General features: G+C 30.3%; 1 long non-coding RNA gene across 1 annotated transcript; it reads left to right on the forward strand.

Moving 5' to 3' along the window:
- Positions 1-1,295: 1,295 nt before the first annotated feature.
- LOC139907244 (uncharacterized) lies at positions 1,296-4,023 on the forward strand. Its single transcript, XR_011783689.1, has 2 exons — positions 1,296-3,058; positions 3,112-4,023. It is a non-coding gene; the product is annotated as an uncharacterized lncRNA (long non-coding RNA).
- Positions 4,024-23,474: the final 19,451 nt, after the last annotated feature.

Genomic DNA, 23,474 nt, shown 5'->3' on the forward strand with positions numbered 1-23,474 from the left:
TATATAACCAAGTGATCCATTGAAATATGAACAATTACTAATTCAATAATTACTGAATTTTTAGCTATTGAAATTAATTTCTATTTCCATATATTAATGCATGAACAATTAGTTACAAAAAACAGAATCAAATTTGAGCTCTCTAGTTACATTGAAAGAAAATAGCAAAATTAAAAATTCTGAAAATGAATTGAAATTTATTTTTTATATATATAAGAAATTGAAGCCTCAAACGGATTTTTATAAATTACGAGTCAAGAAAACGTTGTCGACAAATTTCTATTTGCGCACTCCAAATAGTCTCCAGTACCACCGTCTACACCATGGCATGTCCAAAACTTTGAAGAAGAAGTTCAGGTTCTGTCAGTCTAACTGGATCCGGAGTCAGGGCTTCCACTCCCACCTGGAAGCCATCATTGCCGCTAACGGCAGCTACACTAACGATTAAGAGAGCTCAGACAGACATATATTTATACCATTAATTTTGTTGAAATTCTATTACTAAATATTAAATAATATCTTGTTGAAGTTTAAAATTCAAAATGTTCAGATTTTAATGGACTACTCGGTATATAAATCCTCAGTGAAATTTCTCAACTTGTTTATTCAATGGTATTGTAATAATATACAAATTAAAATTTTTTTAAATGTGAAAAACTTGGTAAATGAATCAGAATCAATCATTGATATTAAAAAGAGTCCGACAGTAAGGCTACAGCATGGTGTGAGACAAGGGGATCCTGTGAGTCCGATGCTTTTTCTTTTAGCTGTTGCTCGCCTACAAAAAATGTTAGATGCCGAGACTAGAGGTGCAAATATTGGAGGGAAAAAGTGACGAACCTGTTTTATGCAGATGATGGAACTGTAATTCTTAGTGGTTGCAATATTGACTCCCAAGCGCCGAGGCTGGGAGAAGTGTTGAAATATTCGGAGAAAGGTCTGGTTTAAGGGTAAATACATCTAAATCTCAGATGCTTACGAATATGACAACGATTCCTCAAAATCTATTGTTCCTTCAATCTAGTGGAAGAAGCAACAATCCTGGGGAATACAATCTCTATTAAAAACGATAATGTAAAAAACCTAAGGAAGATAGATAGCATTATTAGCAAATCTATTGATGAAATTTTAAAACATAAACTCACACTTGTTGAGAGAATAAAAGGTTGGAATCAAGTGGTAATTCCAAGAGTAAACCACATCCTGAGATGTACACCATATCATGATACATTGTGCCATACTTTGAGGAAGAAAGGAATTGATTTCGTTCGCCTCCCAAAAACGGTTGGGACGAGTCTTTTGTTCACTACCAAGAAACGTGGAAGCTTGGGAATGCTTGACTTAAAATTACAATGGCATCTGATTTTATTACCTTGGAGGAGGAGGGCCCCACATGTAGGGTTCCTGTGGAAGAGGGCGATACTAGAAACTGAAGGTAAAAAGTATCCAGATCGTTTACAGTGGTCGCCAATGAGAGAAATGAATAGCGTTCCGATTGAATCCCGAAGAGAATTCTGGGTAACTATAGGTTTAGGGTCCCAATCGAAGGAAATGAGCTGATTACCATATATCTACCTGAAAAAATTAAAAATAATTTGGGGTTAGTGACAGTTGAAGATGTGTTAAATGTTAAATGCAAGAGGGATTCATCCTCTATTGGTTATACTGAAGAATCAACTCCAACAATACTCATTTAATTCAAAGAGGAAAAAAGGCGGGGACCCCTTCAAAGTGGCCACATCGACTATTAGGGACAACATCTCTTGGCAAGACCTCATAGAATAAATTTAAAGAGGCTGCAAGTGAAACAAAAAGAGTTCAAGACTTCATCAAGCGTGTTTGGGATCCTATCCTTACACCAAAACAAAATTACTTGAAATACCGTATCTCGTCTGGGGTCTTTTTCACAGAAGTAATCGACAGGGCAATCTGCAAGGAATGTTGTAAAAAAAAAAAAAGACAATAACACATAATTTCAGAGAATGCAGCGCCCTGAAGTATATAAAACAAGAAATTAGGCAGGGTGTGGAGTCCAAATTGGGTAGGGAGCCATCTAACCACGAACTTTTGTATGGTTTTGGGGGAGCCAGCGATCTCAGCGAGTGGCCTCGAAAGTTGTAATCAAATTGCAGTGTTTGTTGTCTGTAGCACAGTACCATGATGTTCTTCCCACGAGTCGTTTAGCTTTGGCTGCACTAAATGAGTTCAAATTGACAAGGTTGGCCGAGAGGAGAGAAGATTGATGGGGAGGGAGGGCGGCCTCCTCAGCTCCAAAATTTAAATGCGTTAATAATCTAGCTTCGTAACAACGCATACTGTCTAACATACCACCACCAAAGGTGAAGAAGAGAAAATGAATAATTAATAATTAGTAAGGGTGATAATTTTGGTAAGAATAGAAAAGCGTGCGAGGAGAAGAGAAGAAATACTTATGGCATCATTGATTAAATAATATACATCTTCTTCTATCAATCATGAACGTTATCATTCCCGCCTTTATTATTCAATATTAATATAATAATATTAGATGGGGATAGTCGATAGAGAACTGAATAAAATGCAAAAAATAACGTCGCCTTCTGTCTGGATTTCTGAAAATGGAGGCCTAGGAATTTGGAAAATACTTACCGGATGAGAAACAGATGGTTTGTCGGATTTGTCGATATAAATGTGCCTTTAGTCCCCTGTCTAGAATTACACGCCACTCAATATCCTCATCTCATAACAAGATTCATCTATAAAATCAAGTGAACGATGAATACATCAAGTCAGACTTTAACTTTGATCTCACAAAGATGCTTATTACATGTAATATACCCTTATCCATTGCTAATCATCTACGTTCGAAAAGTTTATGGAGAAAATACACGGGTAAACCTATCCCTTCCCAAGGAACCATCATTAGATTAATGGAGGATGTTGGTACTGATGTCATTTATAGAAATACATATAAAAATATTTTGAGTCATCCACACCAAATGACGATCAAGTTATCAGTAAAAAGTACAAAGTATTTACTAATTTCGAAATGAAACTCTGAATTTTGTACTATCTAACAGTAAGTATTCAATTTTTTTTTCAATCTAACCATAAAATATGGTTCTATTTTAGCTAAACATATCAAGAATTATGATACACAACTCAGTAAAGGGCAAAAACAACTGCTTAAATGGTCACAACAACGGGGTAGTAGCTTTGGATGGTTTGCAACTAGTTTGTCTGAGACTACTTACTTCGCTTTAAGAGTTGGGTATGATAATTAGGTTTTCCAATATTACATAGTCAATAAATATTACTTTTTTATCACTTAAGGGTTAGCTATGGTTGATGGGCTCCAAGAAATGGTGTTCAGAAAACTCATAAAAGGCAAAAACAACTGTTTAAATGGTCACAACAACGAGGGTAGTTACATTGGGTGTTGCATTATAATTAACAATTGTGTATATCCTTCATGATAATAGTATGTTGTTATATAAGCATACCTAAATAACGGTGGAAAATCTTTTTTGATGCTCTTAATAGGGAGTAATATCGCCGGACATTACTACATAATTAGCTTTTGCTCTAAATCTTTACGATGAATTTATTTCTAACATTTTTTTATTAATATATTTATTGTCTAATTTTATGATTTTGACATTTACTTTATTATTAATAATTAGTTAGATCTCATCAGTAGAGATATATCTATCCTGTGCACAATTGTATATAGCAACTTCCACGTGAAGAAGAGGGATTATCTTTTTGATTAAACTCCACGTCTCGCTTGTGTATTGCAACCTAAAGTTATGACATATTTAACTGAATTCCGATGTTAGAACAAGAAAAAATTATCTGGATCAATCTATTATTTCAATATTCTGTATTTATAATTTATTATTATTAATAGTTATATGATTTTAATTGTTTAATTTTGTATATTTAACTTAAATGTTTAATGGTTTATTTTTTAGTATGTAGATTATATTTAATTAAAGCCTTCTTTTTTAAACTTTGAGCTTCAAATATATTTCAAATACTCTACTTTGTCGTTTCATTAGTTATTATTCTGAGAATAAGGTTCATAATGAATTACAATTTCATGGAGTGTGACTTTTTCAAATCTACTGTAACAGATAAAAAACATCGAAGTAAATTATACGTAGTATATCTTCATTAAACATTTTGCTAATAAATACATTCGTTATACCCTCAAAAATCATAATAAAGCAGGCAGATGATAATCACATCAGTATTTTAAACAATGATACCATATGTCTTTTTCCCCCCCTCCTACTTGCACGCGTTTTTCTCTACAATATTATCAACTATAATAATTAGTAATTACACAGAGAGAGAGAAAGATGAGCTAAGCGCAAGTACTAATAGAAAGAATTTGTGCGCGCGTGCTTCACCATATTGTAAACTGCTGGGTCGGCACTCCCCTTTTCACTTTCTTTCCCTCTCCCTCTTTTTAATAATAATATATTGAGGGAGGACGATTTTATCGTTTTAAATTAATTTCGATTATGAATTGTTTTTTTATTTTGGTTATTAAGAAAGTAAATGTATATAATAATAAAAAATAAAAAAATAAATAAAGCATTATACTATGGAACATGGACAGGATATAGTAAACTATTAAAAAGTATAAATGAAATAAGCAATTATTCTTCATCTACCTAAAGCTTCAAACAATTATCATCATAAAGTAAGTTAATATACGCTACTCGGTTATATTCCACACTCCTTCATGACGTCGAGTTTTGATATTATACACCAGTAGTCGTTCTATTTGCCTTTACTGTTATTGATTGGATTTGGAAAAACTATTAACTAATAAATTCAGTCAGACAAGTAAATTGTACTGAAACAACGCCATCTACTTCTTATTTTATTAATGCCTGTTGATTTAGAAAAGAAAACTCAAAAAAATTTCGTTACTCGAAAATAAATATATCTTGTAATCAAATCCCGACTGTATTCACTACACTATATCAAATAACACCATGTCTGCTTGAAACACTTTCATTATCCTATTACTTTTGGTGAAAATATATTGAAAGATAGTCAATATTTAAATTATAAAAAAAGATAGAATATATTCAGTTCATCGAACATACATATCCCTATCCAGTCAAATGATAAGTTTATTCAAATGCATTTGATGTAAAAGAATATCAACATTTGTTTAATAATGTTTGTAGAGATGAAGAAGAGTTCTAGATAGTTGGTTTAACTAAAGCTATTTTAGTAAAATATCAATCTACATTACTATATTCAGAAATAGCTTAAGCATGGGGTTATGATGTACGCAATATTTGGAAATGGAGTTTTTTTAGATCCACACAAAATCTAATATCCCCATTTAACATGGGAACAATGACTATCGGGTGACACCATTGAGTGAGAATACCTCCAACCTTTTGAATAATTTTCTTTTGGCATCGGAATTCAGTGTCATTTTACTTGCATCCCCAATGTTCATGTTCACCTTTCATAGGTTTCGATTCCTTAGTTTCATCAAAAAACCATTGTATAGTAACCGTAGTTTATTTTCTACTAACTTGAATAGTTCTGGATTATCTGTTTGTGAAAGAAGAGTCCTGAACTAGGCATGTTTTTCTGACCAAACTTCGTTTTCTGATGAGGGGTTGGCATTCTTTGAAAAAAAATTAACACGTTTGGACATAGGATGAGGGAAATTATCATGCATAATATTTAGTTTTTTACATATTTTATGGTTAACGTAAAAACCATTCACATTTTGACAAAGAACAATCAGAAGAAAAGGTTTTTGATGTGTAAACACAGATACTTGCATAACATGCTCTACATTGATCTAAATTTTGACCACACACTGAATTTATGTCTTTCTATATGCTTAGCTTTAAATTATATGACTTTTTAATCCAATTCTTCTTTTTTTCAGTTAAAATATTTTCTTACCTATCACATAAATATCAGAGGCAGTATCTGGGAATACTAAAGTTTTAGTTATAAAGATGTTTCCGTCGAGCTTAATCAAAACTTGAATACGTGTTTTGTCCTTAATACTCTCTACTAAATCAGTCGTTGAAATATTTATAGAGTAGGCAGGTTTATTTTATTTCAAACATTTTGATGCAAAATGACCTTTGATTCCACAAAATTTGCATATTTGATTAAAGGATGGACATTCACAACGTTTGTGCTAATTTCCGCTGCAAAAGTAACATGGATTTTGTTGTAATTCTTAGTGAAATTTGATGTTTTCTGTCTGGATTTTGTCCCAATTTACGATTTTTGAATTTCGTCCTTTTATTAGCATTGATGTAATAATCCATTTCTGTTGAATAAGTTTTGAGTCGTCTAGTACCATTTTTACCGTTTCCAAGTCCATGATACATATATCTTCTAGCATCTTCCAAGGATTTTGGATCTTCAGACATTAATTTAGCCTATCAGATTCATTTTGTATAACTTTTGTGATGTTCTCTGTGTTAGCAAAATCTCCCAGTTCAGTAATTTCGTTACATATATCTCTATAATCTTGACTTTCTAACTGACATATACTTAAGAGGTATTTATATCTATATGCCGGTTACGGAGGCTTCTGAAATGATTAATTATATTATCTTGTCCGAGTTCCTTCTCGTATTAGATGTAATACCGTGATTATTCACGAATAATTTTTTATAATCAAGGGAACTGGATTACCACAAACATCATACTCTCGAATAATTTCCCCATAGAGGTTTATAACGGATAAATTGACGTAAACCAGTGTGTTCCTCTAGAGTAAGAGGGGGGGCAATTTTGAGATATTTGACTCATTTAGTCTAAGAATTTAAGTGCTTCTAATTCTATTAAATTCGTCTAATCCTCTAGGAACTAAAACTATTTGTCCTTTGGCTTCATAAAAGCCTAACTTATATTTCCCAACGCGTTAAAAAAATAAATAATGTTCCGTTCATTGAACGCACGTTCCATGGAACGCCGTTCAATTTTGCGTTCCGTTCACAAGCCTAAGATAAACTATTCTCCTTTGATCTCTTCTGAAATGAATCTTCTCCAGGACTGGTAGATCTTTTGTAAATATTTCTAGAGTTCTGGGGCTTACAGATCGGAGAACCCTTCTGAAAAACCTCTTGACGTCTTCTCTCAGACGAATAGTGTGTGAGGCTTGCGATGAAGAGCCTCTCTCTTCATCTAATCTATTCCTATCATTTTTTGCATCAATACAATCCTTATTTATTCGCTTAAAAAATTAAAATAGACGATCTTAATATAATCTTTGAAGAACACTGAATCTTATGATATCAGAATACTATTAGAATATTACTTATATCCAGATTAAACTATTATTACTTCACGGAGAACTAAATATCACGTCCACTCTCTATCAAAGTTTACATAGAGGGATCAGGGATAATTTTATAAAGAGAGTTGTTTTTTTTTTGTAAAAAAATTGTTTTCCCACGAATAACTAAATATAATATTACAAATCAGTTAAAATTTTTCAATTGTTTTAGATTCTATATGTCTCAAAAATACAGACGAACAGATGAGAGTCTAAAAATAGGTATAGATTTGATAAATAAATCTCATGATCTTTTCTTTTTTTGTTACTGATCAAAGAAAAAATCGAATAATAGTATTTACTTGAATAATATTATTATTTTATATAGTATGTAGTTCTTCAAAAAATTTCTGAGATAAAATACGTCGTTAGTTATTTGTTAGAAAATCAGAAAGATATAGGCAACAATTAATTTTTTTTGTTCATTTTTCGTTGTAGCACATGACATGCACATATTAAAATTCAGAAAAAAAAAAAATCAATCAATTCATATGTTTTGAATAGTATGCCCAAATTTTTTCAAGTCTATACATAATATTACATTTATCAAAGGATAAATTCATAGATATTTGTACTTGGTATAAGAAAATGCAGATGTGTGTTAAGGATTATAACCATGATATAATGTTTTATGATATCTTTTTTGTAACTAAAAAACGTATAATTTTATTCGTAGAGCTAGGCTCAAAAGAGTTTTTTACCATTTTTTTAAAGGCTTTAAAGCAAAAGTTTGACTAAAAGCACATAAAATCTCAAACATAGAACTATTTTTTACTGTACAAAGATCTAGAAGAGAGTACATTAAGGAGCAAACTTAAGTATTTGTTCAAACAATCTTTACCTCACATCTGTGCAAGGTAATTGAAGTATACATGTTATATATTTACCTTGAGCACAAAGTGAAAAATGGTTCGTGGATCCGTATCCGGTTACGGTATAAGAAAGACTGTAAGAGTCCAAAGGATCCAAGACCCTAACTGGCTTTGTGTGCTCGAAATTTTACAAATGAAAAAAAAAAAAATAAGATCCAAGTGATTTTTCAGATCTATAAAAACCAATTAGCCAATTCTTTCTAACTATAGAATTATTGCTCAATAGTTTATTGAGAATTGTTTTAAATTATTAGTTGTTAGTATAATTATAATTCAACCAATCACCGTTTATAACTTTTTTATCATAAAATGTTCTTCTTTTTTACTTGATGAAAAAAAAAAATCGGAGATATTGATCAGGATCTTTCCTCGTCATGAAAACATATTGAGAGTAGCTTTGGTAGATGAAAACTCCTAAGTTATTAAATTTGTATTGAACTATCTATTAAAAAATTTAATGAATTTCATAGATTGGCCCAATAAGATAATCTCAATTCCTCTAATCTTGTAATATTGGACTGATGAACAACTTATAAAAGTAAAGAATGAGTAATTAGAATACATGAAATATCAGTGTCATTCAAAATCTATGGTAGACACCGTGAATTATAAGATAAGATATTATAATACACACACTGACTACTTATAAATAAAAATTACATACTTATATCTCCTTTTCTCTTTTCTTTTCTCCCCTTCATTTAGATCTCTTTGTGATCTCTCTCAGCACCCTTCTCTTCCATGTTGTTTTATTATTCATTGATTAATCTTATTTTGTTAGAATTCTTTTTATATGGTATTGAAGTTAATGCAAAATAAATATTATGATTGGAAACTGTGTGGGGATTTTAAATTCAGAACAAGTTTAAACATGAATCTCTTGGTAATCTTGAGATCTATGTTCATGAAATTGTGTTAATTATATTTAGCTAAAAAAATTGTATGATAAAAAAATACAAAATCCTTGAGATGTCCTCCAAATATCAACGCTGGGCGGCTATTATTGTACTCCTCGGTGCTGGGGACAAGCCAAAGGATATTATTGAGGTTACAAAGCTTCTAAAATCAATTGTTTACGATGTTGTCAATGCTTTCAAGGAGTCTGATAGGTAAGGAACACCTTCAAGGAAGACTAATGATCGTTTTGTGCAAATAAAAAAAACGCACTTCAGACTTCTGTAGGCCTTCTAGCCACCTGCATCTTTACCCCTTGGACTACAATGTTTCTTGGAGAGAGATAATTTAATAAATGTGCACATAACACTGTTTTCACCTTGCAAATTTCCATTTTCGAGGTAGTATCAAACATAGACAAGGAGTTTCTCTTCAAGGGCTATGTCAGGTTCTGGGCCAGGTTGGAGGGTTGATTCTGGAGGTGGTTGGTTTGTCGATTCACTTCACTTTGCACCTTGTAAAGCACAAACAAAATATTTATGAATAGCTGAATTTAGATAGGGAAATAAATGATAATATACATTAATCTTAAATTCTCCATAAAATAAAATTCCTACCCTGTAGATTTGTATATAATAATTAATATCTGAATACAGTTTACAAAGTAATTAAAATAATATAGATACATACAAAGTGAATTGTGACTGTGGTATTTGGGTGTACAAAGTACTCAAACTTTTAATAAATTTATTTCTAAAGGCGGGTTACCACATCTATCGTGCAGGTACATGTACAATGTATGTATATTAGACTGTACCATTATGACAAAAGTTGGGAATGATTTGAATATCTTTAAAATGTCGGGGAAAAAATCAAATTTTGATGTTGTTTTCTTAAAATTATCGATTGAAATCAAGTAATAGGATTTATATTTTTTTAAGTATTATAGATAAAACATATATTTTTTTAACAATTTTCTTTAGAGTATAATATGAGTATTTTAGTTCCAAACATGCTGCCAATAAAGAAATATTATCTTTTGATAGTGCATATACGTGCATTTATTTTCTTGTTTATCTTCATTTTTACTACTCAAATCTTGTTTGTTTTATATCAAGTGTATAATATATTATTATCTAATATACTTCATTGTTCATTCATGCCTTATGAGACAAATTTATAATTTTGGACTACGAAGTCTATCTATTAAACTCATAAAAATACAAAATTAGAGAAAGTTGTTGAAAAATATATGTTTCATCTATAATAGTTAACTAAATAAAAATCCTGTTACTTGATTAAAATACATATTTTAAAGTCACAACTTAAAAATTTCATTTTTTTCGACGCTTTACATATATATTTTTAAATCAAAACGCTTCCATGAAGGACATTTATTTTGGACGTTTGAGGATTATTTTCTTATTAAGAGGATTACAATACAAAATAAAAATATCTTGCAGTGCCGAATTCTCAACTTTTATAATTTAGGTATAACCTAAATTGTATATGTATATATGGTATATATTAAATCTTGTTAGTTGATTAAAAGAAGTCTCCTGGAGAGCAACTCTTTTCCCTATATCAAATATATTAATACGTATACATCTACATGCAGTATAGACGTGGTAACCCGCCTTAACTACTTATGTAATTAAAAATAACATATTTGCTAACTTTTAGCATATTTGAAGTGATTTATATCTTTTTTTGTCTATTTTCTTACTAAATACAGATACACACTACGTTTATCGTGGTCTAAAAGTGACAATGTTTGTTTTAGGATTATATTACAGAATACACAGTCATTTTTTTAAATAGGTAAAACTTTCTTATTTATAACAAAAAAAAACACCAGATTATTTCCCAAGAATTTTTTTTACCTCATACATAAACCTTTCTGGACAATAGAAGAAGAGGGCCATGGGCAAATTCTTTTGGTGTCTGCAATACGTCCTACCTAACAGTAAGTCATTTTTGAAGGTGTATTTAACACCTTAAAGTGGGTTCACTGAATTTATTGTATAAGTATATATTCTCCTTTTAAAACTTGATTTCATATACAATTTTGGTAAATAATAATACTAATAACATAAATTAAACAGATATGCAGTCAAAACGCATAATTAAGAACATCACTACGTCCGTGAAATAAATTTTTCAAGTTCTTATCATTATTCTCTCGTTCTTTGGTGGAGATAATACATATATTTTGAGTAACTACGTGTGAGTATTCTCTTGAAAAACAAACAGTATCTCTTATCTTTCATATTAATAAAGTATAGTATTAATATAGCAAAACGTGTCTGATCGTCGAAACCTAATAACTCAGGGTAATGCCGGGTATAACCGCTAGTTCATAATAAACAAAGGTTTAATTATATACGAGGAAAAATGTGAAAAGGAACAAAAATATATTTAGTGATGAAAATTCTGTGTATTTTGGGCATCTTAAAAAAAAAAAAAGAAGCAAAAATCCACATAACAGAATTTGTAGAATGTTTTGGAGGAGAGCATCTAAAGCTGTCCTGACGTTTCATTAGATCAGCTACAATCCACTGTGAGGAAATAAACAACGATTTACGCTTATGTCAATCCTCAATTCTACTCTGAGTCCAACATGGACAATCAATTACAACTCTGCAACAAATTTTCAAGGTTACTCTCCGTATTTATGAGCACACACGAATATTCAGTCAGGTTATAAATATAATTGAATGTAGTAGAAAAGGAAGTAATGACAACAACTAAAGAAAATGTATTCATCAGTTTACCAATTCCCTCCCCTTTCCCCCAAAAAAATGAGCCAGCTATAAAATACAAACAATTTACATCAATACATTTTATAATAACAAGTAGATCATAAAGAGTGTAGCAGCTACCTACCTACATATATATGAACCAACAAAATGAGTCCTTCTATTACTTCCTTGATCAATAATATACACAGTTCGAAATTGGTAAGATTGCATTACGTTGTCTTCCAGGTTGTATTAAACATACATCAGTAGCTGAACCTTAATCAATTATTAAGGAATTGAGACACGGGTGTAAAATCCATGTATTGGAACTGAGATCCCCTCAAGTCAACTCTCGCTGTTGGCGTAGTATATTGTTATCATCAGATAATATAATGTTGTAGGTAGAAAGCAATAGGGCATAAGCAAACTAGAAAACATAGAAAAGTATCATTAATAGACTACAATACACGTATTATGACTAACTATCCTTGGATGCGTAAGTAAATTACTAACAAGTAAACAATGCCCAATTGAATTTACACACAAAATTAATTATGAAACTTCTTAATCGAAAAATAATAATATTTTTCCATTTAAATTCTAGGAAGTTATATATTTTATTTCGAATTATTTTATAAATGTATTAAATAACTCAAGAATTGAGAGCAAACTTGTTGATGGAACACATAATAATTAGAAATATGTTCCTTCTTCAACCATAATGAAGTTACATACTTAGACTAACTCGCTATTTCTCTTCCTCATTCCCTTTTTAAATTCGTATTCAATATATGTTAAGTGCTCCCTTTTTTCCGTTTGTCAAATTTTAAATTATTTTTTGGTGCATTTTCAAATTTTCAACCCATTCCTTAAAAAACTTTGAGACTCGGGGAATCGGTCTTGTTTTATCAAAAAACATCTACTTATTTGCGAAAAAAGCAAACTTTCCCTCAAAAGCCAAGAAATTTGGTCGGATCAGTACCAAACAAGGTATTTGGTAAATAACTAAGATTTCTACACAAGTTTTATTTTGTAATTAAAGTATGTGTCAGTCACCGTTTTTGGAATAAATACACTATGATTTTTAGCATGTAGCTTTTTTCAACCATAATACTATATTATAGTAGATATTCAAAACTCGCTCTTTTTATACATACATCAAGTGTTTTTAATTTAATATCCTTGCCTCGCTTTTTCTGTTTCTTCGGAACGATTGCTAGATGAGTTTCGACAGGCTCTTATCTCAATTAATGCATACAGCTCATATCATTTAAATGGTAATGTCAAAGAAGTTTAACTCTTTACTGTCTCTAGGACTGACTGACTGAAAAAAAAAAGGGATGAGCTCATTTTATTTTGGATCAAGATCTTTCAAGAGGATATGAATATAGCCCATTTATGAATTACTCTTTGTCTCTTAGTGACGAATGATCAACTTAAATAGTGTTTTTTGCATGACAGTAATTTTGAGGAGCATTTCAGGAAAGTGACCAACATCTCTTTTCACAAAAGTCTATCACCATAATTAACCCCCCATCATTATCATTGATATGAATATTTATAATAATGATGGGGGGAGGGAGGGTTAGTTACGATAATTTTATTGAGGAATAACTGTTTTCTAGCTAAAAAAGGCAACTACAACAAACGCCAAAATCTATCCATAATTTATCTTCATATAATTTACAGAAATTTAAATACTATGTTTAACAGAGCCCTGTGATTTCTTCTACAATGGAATCACCTATAGATGTTTTAAACATTTATTGTAAATTTCTAAGTAATTTTGAATTTTTACTCTTGAATCATACTTCTTATCAATTTTACGATTATATTTTTCTTCATGGAATGTGAATATTTAATGCATATATGATGATATCCAGATGGTACTTTTAAATTTATTCTTTTATATTGAAATTCATTGAATTTTATTTATTTAACTAGTATATTTTTTATTTTCATTCCGTTAGAAATTTAATTATTTATTTTAGAATCCATGGGTTGTAGTTGATTACAATTAAAATTATTGAAGGTGTTTCGATCACTTGTTTTGATATTATAATATTAGCAAGGGTTGAACCGTTCTTTATTTTTGATTTCTATACTATGCATACAATTTCATAATTTAAGAAGATGAAGTGCATCAGGAATGTGATAATGAGGATTCCAACAGTTCTTCAGATATTTGATTAGAAATTGATAAGACTATTTTTTAACCTAAGATTGAGAGTGACAATAAGAATTTAAATGATAACAGTTTAAAAAAAAAAAAATTACAAGGTACATTTAACTTTTAGTGGGGTTATTTATTTTATCATCCAAAAATTACAAGAATTACATGTAGAACTATATTCAATATGTAATGATTTAAATATCTAGGAAAATATAAAATAGTTCAATTTTTTTCCTTATTATTCGGTTCCTTTATATATATATATATAACCAAAAAGGATAGTATAAATATAATAATCATAAAGTCCAGGGCAATTACGTACAGATACATAAAAAACATTGTAGTTTAAATTGAGTGCCCGCAGTTGAACCATACCTACTATAAATATATATCCAGAACAAAGTCACTAAAACGAACTAAGATATCCAAATTATGTGCAATACATAAAATTAAAACAATAAAATATGATACTATTTCAAGTTTTTTCATAAAATTCTTGATAATTCTGCTAAAAACTCTTCCTTTGTTGGAACCCATAGATGGAATAAACTTGATCACTTCTGATACTGTCGACCATATATACGATCCTATGTTTGGAATTTTCAGCGATAAGACCACATATCTAGCAGATGCGGTCAAAATTATACCCCCACTTCTTCCACAACAATCGGTAGTTCAATTTTTGTTCATTAAACATGATGAATTATTGTTCTACTCAAGATTCTTTATACATAGATATACCAGTTCCAAAATAACATTTCTTTCGATATTAAAAGTTTAAAATATATACAGGCAAATAGAAACCTCTGAAACATCAGAATGCAATCTCAAGCTACTCCAAGGTATCCCTTCAACCTCTTCAACTAAATGAAAAACCAAAAAGTTCAAGTTTTCATGCTCCGATATCAAATTTAATTTGATTCATTGCATTTAGTTTTCCTCATATTTGAAAGTCTTATGGATTTTTTTAATACTGTACAACTCAAACCAGACACTTTGACTCAATTCTCTATTTTCTAGACTTGATACATGGCTTGATCACACAATAAAAAAATCAAATCGTTACTTGGACTCAAAAGTTAAAATTCACTACTCACCTTGGATTCGAAGGTCATTTCAATTATTTTGCTGGATATAACTTCATGTATTCTTATAAAGTATCTTTTATTTTTCAGGACTAGAGCTGGACTCGATAAAAGTATTCAACAACTTAAATTCGTAAGCAAAGACTTGAGACTCGACTCGAACTTGCAGTATAAAGATATTTGCCCACCATTGCCTCGCATGGATCTTTATTTAATTTTCTATCCCCTCCTTTTTTTTTCTCAAACAGATCTTCATATTTAATTTTCTATCCAGTCTTTGATTTTGTACGCCAATCAAATGATAAGACAGAGTAAAAATTAGCCAACCGGTTGATAGATCAAAGAAACCATCCTTTCTTTATTGCATCTCTACTCTTTTGCCTTAAAGACTCCACGAAAAACGGTACGGGCAATAGGAAGAGTCCATTGCACAATGAGCCATAGTTCTACTTGTCCCGTTGCCCCACCAAAAATTGACCTAATTTCTGGAGATATACAAATATTTGCATGTATTTCCTTTCATTTATTTATAAAATCTCAACATTTCCAGAAAACCTTTTTATTTTCCATGGTTTAGTTCTAAAAATATAAAGATGTAAAAGCTGTTCATATCGCCTAAGTATATATGTATGTAAATAATTTAGGATGCCACTCCTTTCTTAAATCCAGAAGAGAGGTGAGGATTAGGTTAATACTACAAAGAGTTATATTAATTATCTTTGGGGAAGATGTATAATAAGAGTTGTAATAAATATACTACTCTGTTGTTATTTGTTAAAAAAATAAAAAGAACATTTACAAGATAACCCTGGCAATTTGAATAATGTTTTTTTAAATATATTATATTAACTAGAACGGCTATAAGAGGATGCATTTAAATACAAATTCCATTCCGTATACATGTAGGAAAGACTTAGATGCTGGAATTATTTTTCAATTCTATTCGGAGTCCAACAAGGACTTAAGATTATAACTACCGAGACAACCTGCATACTTTGTCCTTCAAGTACATGATAATTATATGTTTTTTCTTCAAGATTGAAAGATTTAATGGAAGATAATAATCCCTGTTGAGATTACAAACTAGAAAAAAACGCTCCCGCTTTCTATAACATGTTTTGTAAGCCTCTAGTAAAGAGTTCTTAAATACAAAAAGGGACTTACCAGTTAAAAAAATAACTCTGGGGAAAACAAAAATTTCAACAATGAATTGAAGTCAAGTATAAAATTAATCTTTGAGCTATCTAGGGCTATTAATTCGGGACTATTACTCCGATGTCAATGCACTGAATCCAACAAGGACTGACTCTTATTAATTCCCCAAAATCTTATCTGTTATTCTTTGACTTTCTTGTATTAGTGATTACTTTGCATTTAGGCATTCTATCTTCAGCAAAAATGATAACAACTTTGAAAAATCAAACAATTTTTTAAAATTTTAATTTCCATGTTTTTTTTCCTTCAAAACATAACCTTAGTGTTACTCTTAATCATTCATGAGAATACACGCAAGGGGTTACTTTAAACTTAGATGTTCTCTCCTTAGAAATTATAGAATAATGCTAACAGCTGTGGAAAGGAAATAATCACTCCTTAGATTGCCCTCTAAAAAAATATATGGGGATTTTTTACAACTCTATGTCAGCGTAGTATTGATAATCAAATATTTATTTCCATCCATTATATTAACTCATTAAAACCAAGAATTATTTGGACAAGGAAATAACAAATAAAATAAGTAGTTTTGTAAAGAAATAAAATGAGATTTGAAAATTATTATAAAAAATCTCGGATTAATTAATCAATCGCCAATATCGTAAACTTTAGATTTAAGAAGATATAAGTACAGGAGGTACCACGTTTTTGCTTTTTTGAGATCAGAAAAATCCGCGTTTACAGGGAAATGTATATTACAAAAACCCGTAAATAGGAGCAATTATTTTCAAAGAACACTTTTTATTATTTTTCCTTTCCATTTTTTAAAGTATGATTTGGACAATAAATTTTTTTTATTCATTATTTATAAAATAAAATAATGTATGCCATACAAAATACTTATTAAACAATTGTAAAATTCAATCTTAATCATTGATTTAATTGATTTTTAATCCGTTCATTTCAATGTTGCAAAATTTAATAATCAGAAATTAACCCATATTCATTCAGCAACCTTTTTAATTGCAAATTTGTATAATATGCAATACTAAACGTTATACGTCTAGGTATCTCATAAAATATTTACGGGACACTTTTTCCTCTCCCTTATGTAAAATAATACACTTCTTTTATATAAATATATAGGCATTCCTTGAATGAACTCAACAATCTTATCAAAAAATATTGTTGACCACAATATTTTTTTTTTATAACTTATTACAATAATATAAAATAACTTTATATTAGGGGAATATACCTCACTATACGGGAAGTGAGAATAATTCAAAACATCAATTTATGTGAAATCCTGCTAAATGATTTTTAAGCATACAGTGGAAGCCATTTAATCTAGATCTCAATGGTCTGACAAAATCTTTACACTATAAAAGAAACCTGCATTGTCAAATTAATATAAAGGTCGTGTTATCAAAATAATAAATAAAATGTTATAATTATTGAATAAAATTTATTTACTTTAATATATAAAAGAAATACAATAGAAATTTAAAAAAAAACCTTTTGTCTTTTGGTTCACTATTGAAAATTGGCATTACTAATTTTTGTAAGTGTGTAAATTCCGTCTTTGAATTTAGATATTCATTATTATACCCAATTTTGTATATAAATATATTACTGTTTTGAATAGATACATTTTAACGTCATGCGAGGAAGTCAGTAAGTATTATACAAACCCATATTTTATTATTGAATTAGATAAGATAATACTTTATTTTAAGTTTTAAAATTATTTGAATCTGCAATATACCCTTATATTGATTTTTAGAGTGAAAAAAATATTAATAATATAATATGTAACTAATTTGGCAAATTCATAAATGTTTACTAAATAGTATATTTTTTGCCTGGTAATTTATTTGAAAATCAAATAAATGCAAACTGTTTCATAAACTTTGTACCTACATTAAAAATATGGTTATTATTTTTATAATAACACTGCAAGTGTAGCCCTTTAATTACACATTGAAACAGCAGATATAAAATATAAATGAAATTTTTTTATAATTCAATCAGCAACTTAATTTATTTATAATTGTGGACCATTAATTGATAAAATAAATAGTAATTGGTGATTCAACAACGATTTTATAAATTTTGATTTTTCCAGAATAAATTTGATTCGAATTGTTTGATTTGGTCAAATCGAACAAATGAAGGTTTTTAATTTTAAATTAGAAAATTGAATGAAAAAAATCATTTTTGTATATTAGAAATGGAAGCAATTAACTGATTTTCAAAACTTGCAAAAATAAGAACTCAAGTAAAATTAGTTGATTGTTATGGAATATCTTGTCATGCAATTTTTTGGCAATATACGTCAGTATACGTACGCTCCTTATTATTCCAACGTATCATAACGACTGACTGTATTCCTAAAGAAAATTTTGGAATTTCGCCTCTGGAATATCAGCCCTAACAACTTATATGGTTCGGTGCTTGATGCCATCATACAACTGTATTTTTTCTTTTTGAAACAGTTCTAATAATGACGGTCTTAAGGTCTGATTTGGATTTCATACTTGCTCGTGTGGAGTTGTTAACTATGAATTTATTGTCAAGTCAGATTGAACATATCTTATCAGATATGCTTTTATGTTCAAAAGATAAAGACAAAATTGAATTACTTAATTCAAATAATAATACTGATGTTACATTTCATAGAGATATTGAAATACCATTTCTCATTACAAGAAGAAAACGTAGATCACCATTCGTTAGTTTTAAGTTTGTTTCTTTGAATGGGAAGAAGCAAAGCTTCTAGATGGAAAACTCTTAATACCAAATATGAGGCTGAAAAAAAAAATCTCCTCACCTTGTTCCATAATACAAATAGAAGTTAAAGATTTTATTGTAACTAAAAATCAAGATATGATTTCTTGAACTTGGCTCAATGTGTTTTCAATTAAAATAAATTCTTCCTCTAATGACTCTTCAGTGTTTTAGAAATGAATTGATTTTAGTGTGATAATATTTCCTATATTTTATTTATTCGACTGCGACAGAATAATTTGAATTATTGAACAGAAATTCCAACTTTTTTTTTTGTTTTTACAATTTGAGATCTTGTGAGTTTTTGCAAATTGATTGGACAGAGGGTGCTCTAGTAGCCATTATTGTACATCAAACAGTCTCCATAGTCACTTTTTTTTCAATTTAGTAAATCAATTCATTTGTTTTCGTACAAATATGTAATCACCACTTTATTGTCAATTCGCCCCCATCCCCCCTTTTTGCATTACCGCCCTCGGTATCAAAGCAGTGTCCCCAGGAGGACAAGTAAGACCCACTTTGGGAAACCCATATTTAGAGTACTTGAAGATTTAGTATACAATAAAATATTAATAATTTTATAAATAAATGAGTATCTTTAGTGTATTTTAAATTCCTTGATCTGATAGAACTCCCCCCCCCTCTTCTTTTAATATTTTATCATTATTATTTACCGGGCGGTACATTAAAATCTCATCAACCATTTAAATTGTAAAGCTCAACAATATAAATAAATATAATTTATTAATTTACCAAATAATTTTAACAAAATTAATACTATAAATAGATATGTGCCTGAGCTCTCTTAATAATTAATTTTGCCGCTTGGCGGCAATGATGGCTTCCAGGTGGAAGCTGAAGGCCTGCAGATATAGTCCTCTCTCATAGCGTTCCAGTCCTTGCTGAAAGGGGGTTGGAAGGCATTGGTATTAGGATGACTGACACTGCAGACATAAGGTATGTCGGGGAGGAGGAGGCAAAAGTGACAAAAAAGAGTTCAAAAGACTCATTTAAAACTGGTACAAAAGAGTCTTGCAACGGATGTGATGGTCTTTTTTTATTTTTGGTCTCAAAAGTGGCCTCTCCACCCTCACAGGGGTCTTTCCAATCACTTTTTGGATAGATATCTGGACAATGTGGTCTGAAATCTGGAGATGTCTTGCATGGGCCCTCATATACTTAAGGGGATGGACTTGGACTGTTTTCTTTAACTCCTCTGGGTCCAATTTGGTCTTTTTAACAGATCCCTTCCTCCTCTCCAACGTTTGGACTTGCTGACGGTGTAGACGGTGACCCTAGAGACAATCAACTGCTTGGAGTGTGCAAATGGAAATTTGTCGATCACGTTCAAGCCTAATTTTCTCAAGTTTAACTTAAACTAAAGAGCTCTGTTTTTTTTAACTAATTGTTTATTTTTTAATATATCGAAATATGAATTAATTTTAATCACTCAACCATTATGAATTTTTTAATCAGTAAGTGTTCAGATTTCAATGGTCCTCCCGCTAAGAAGTTTGTTATAAAAGTTATAAAAACTCTCCATATAACTTTTACTATAACTATCCTGATGTAAACGTCAATGTCAAGAAAGTGTGACATGTTTATTCTTCTACAATATACTTCCATATATATGTTGTGTACTTCATATAATTTTGTACAAATTGTAACTTTTATTTGGAAATTGTACAAGTTTCAACCAAAGATTTGAATGAATAATTATTATACATTAATGCAATAATTCTTAAAATATAAATAAATAATAAGTATGTAATTTCAAAAGAAAATTATGTTATCAGTTAATGGTTGGTAATTATTATGAATAATGTTGTGATTAAAAAAAAGAAAAGAAATTTGTACGATTAGCTTATATAAGTTGCAACATGCACTAAAGATATATATGATTTCCTCCACGTCTCTCTTTTATTTTCTTGGTCGTTCTAGATATTTTTCAATGTTTTGTGTTTACTTATCCTCGACGTAACAATTTTGAAATGGAATATTTTTCTTGGAAAACTCTGGCCTTCAAAAAGCAATAAAGGCATTGTCCCCCTATCAAAAAGAATAACAATTGTAAAAATCTATAAATTTTACTAAATATTACTTTGAAGGATCTCAAATAACAGTATTTATCAGTGTCATCAAGAAGTCTTCGATGAAGGGGTATTTTATTCTTAAAGTAATAAGATTAAGTTTAATCAAGATTTATTGGAAAATCTTCCATTTTATAAGTAAAAATATTAGACAAATAGGCAAATTCCCTTTAATTATGATACGATTTATGATGTCAGTGAAAACGCTCTGCTAAGGTGTTATTTAACAAGAAATACATGGAGTACATGTTTGAATATGTTCAGGTGCATATCTTTATCACTACATATGTTTCTCATATTTTATCAAAATCTAAATATACATATACTACTTCATAAAAAAAAATATATTTATAGAATAGTTATAAATTTGTCACATCTTTTTTTTAATATAATAGGTGGGGAAAAAAGTAATTTCGTAGTTTTCGCTTTATTTCAATGTTTTATAAGAAGTGTTACAATTATCCGAATTAAGCCAAGTATCCCCTGTTCTCTTTGATAACTTGTTGCCAATGAGAATCTAACTTCAAAATTCCCATTTGGTTGAAACCATTCTTCCTATTGGCAAACAACTCAGTCTACCAATTTTCACAGACTTCTATTGAGGGCAAATTTGTACCCCAAAGCTTGTTGTCAATAAACAGGAGAAGGTGGTAATCACTTTATGCCAGGTCTGGAATGTAGGCTGGATGCATAAGAGCTTCCCATCGGAGCTTCTGGCGCGTCATTAAATATGTGTGCGGCCTGGTGCTGTCTTGATGATGTATTATTATCTCCTATTCAACCATCTAGGTGGTTTCTGCTCGATCACCAGCTTCTAACGGTCGATTTGCTTACTGTAAAGGGAATAATTGGGCTAGAAAGAATCGCTCGAGCCACTGCTGTGCAACAAGAACCGAAAGAATATTGGCCCGTATACATTGCAAATTTTCTTGGTCTGCTTTCGACACTTTTTTCCCTTTGAGGTAGTAAATATATAGTATATGGCTAATATATTCCTTTGATACCTCCATACGGAAGCACGATAATTTACGACCGACTGAACTAACCAAGCACAATACTGTCCAAAAGCGTTTGTAGTATACACTCACATTTTTACAACACTATACCGTATGATCCTATGTGCCCAATGATGAATAAGATATTTTTATTAAAAAAAAGGACGCGAAATACGAAATTACTTTTTCCCAATCTAATGTAATATTGATATACTGCAAGTCCAAGTCGAATGTCAAGTTTTTGAATATTTTAATTGAGTCAAGTTGTAGTTCTTGCATTTTTTTTCAAATACGAGTTGAAACAAAAATCTTACAATTCTAAAATCCAAATCTTGAGTTTTTGATTTTGTGATCAAATAGAGTTGCAAACCTACAAATATAGACTCACGAGTCTTGAGTGCAAATCCTCACCTTTCTTGATACTCTTATATAATAATGGCTTCTTTTATCGTAAAAAACATATCTATGTTTAACACATAGATAAATATTCCATAATTTAAAAAATAAATTATAATTATCATACTTTTAGTAGCTTTTATAAGTAGCATGCTTTTGAAAAATTGATAATTTGCCTTCCTAGATGATAAAAGAAAGTGACTAGGACTTAGAGATATTCTAATGATCATAGGCTAGAATTAGAAGACGTAGATAATAACCAACTATCATGGAGATATTGGAGGAATCTATAGGATATTAAAACAGCAAAAGGCTCTGGAAGCTCTGGACAGAATGTAAAAAGAGGATTTTTTCGAAAAAAGGGGACTGACGGTCCCTCTAGATCAGTGGTTCTTAATCTTATTGGAGGTACTGAATCCTGCAAGCTTCATCAGTAGATTCACCGAACCTCTTCGTGATGGTAAAAATAAAATAGGATTTCTTCAGAACATAGGTATATATTTTATTACTGCACAAAATGACCCATGCATGAGTTGCAATCAAATGTACTGAGCTCAAAGAACAAAACAAACAAAAGATGAATTTCACTCAAAACATATCTCAACAAATATTTGATACAAATAAATGTGTCTTTTGCTGTTGGATTTCAGACACAAGTCCAGAAATGTGTGACTTCGCCTTAGCAAGTGCTAATTTCAAATATTTTTCGCAATTTTTTCTTTTTTATTTCGAACATCCTCGTAAAGGATTTATCACAAAGAAATGTTGTTACAAACGGTATGAATATCTCCAGGGCTTTCCTTGCAATAGATGGGTATGGTACGATTTGCTGACGCCAAAACGTTGACAGTATTGTCGTTCGTAAGAGTTGCTGTTGAAGCTGGCTCAGCTGAAGTTCAATGATTTCATCGAAATATTCATCGTCCACGTCTCTTGTCGCAGCACTAACGTGAAAGGCTGTC

The sequence above is a fragment of the Lepeophtheirus salmonis genome, chromosome 14 (assembly GCF_016086655.4).
Source record: "Lepeophtheirus salmonis chromosome 14, UVic_Lsal_1.4, whole genome shotgun sequence".
In the NCBI taxonomy this organism is placed as follows: Eukaryota; Metazoa; Arthropoda; class Copepoda; order Siphonostomatoida; family Caligidae; genus Lepeophtheirus; species Lepeophtheirus salmonis.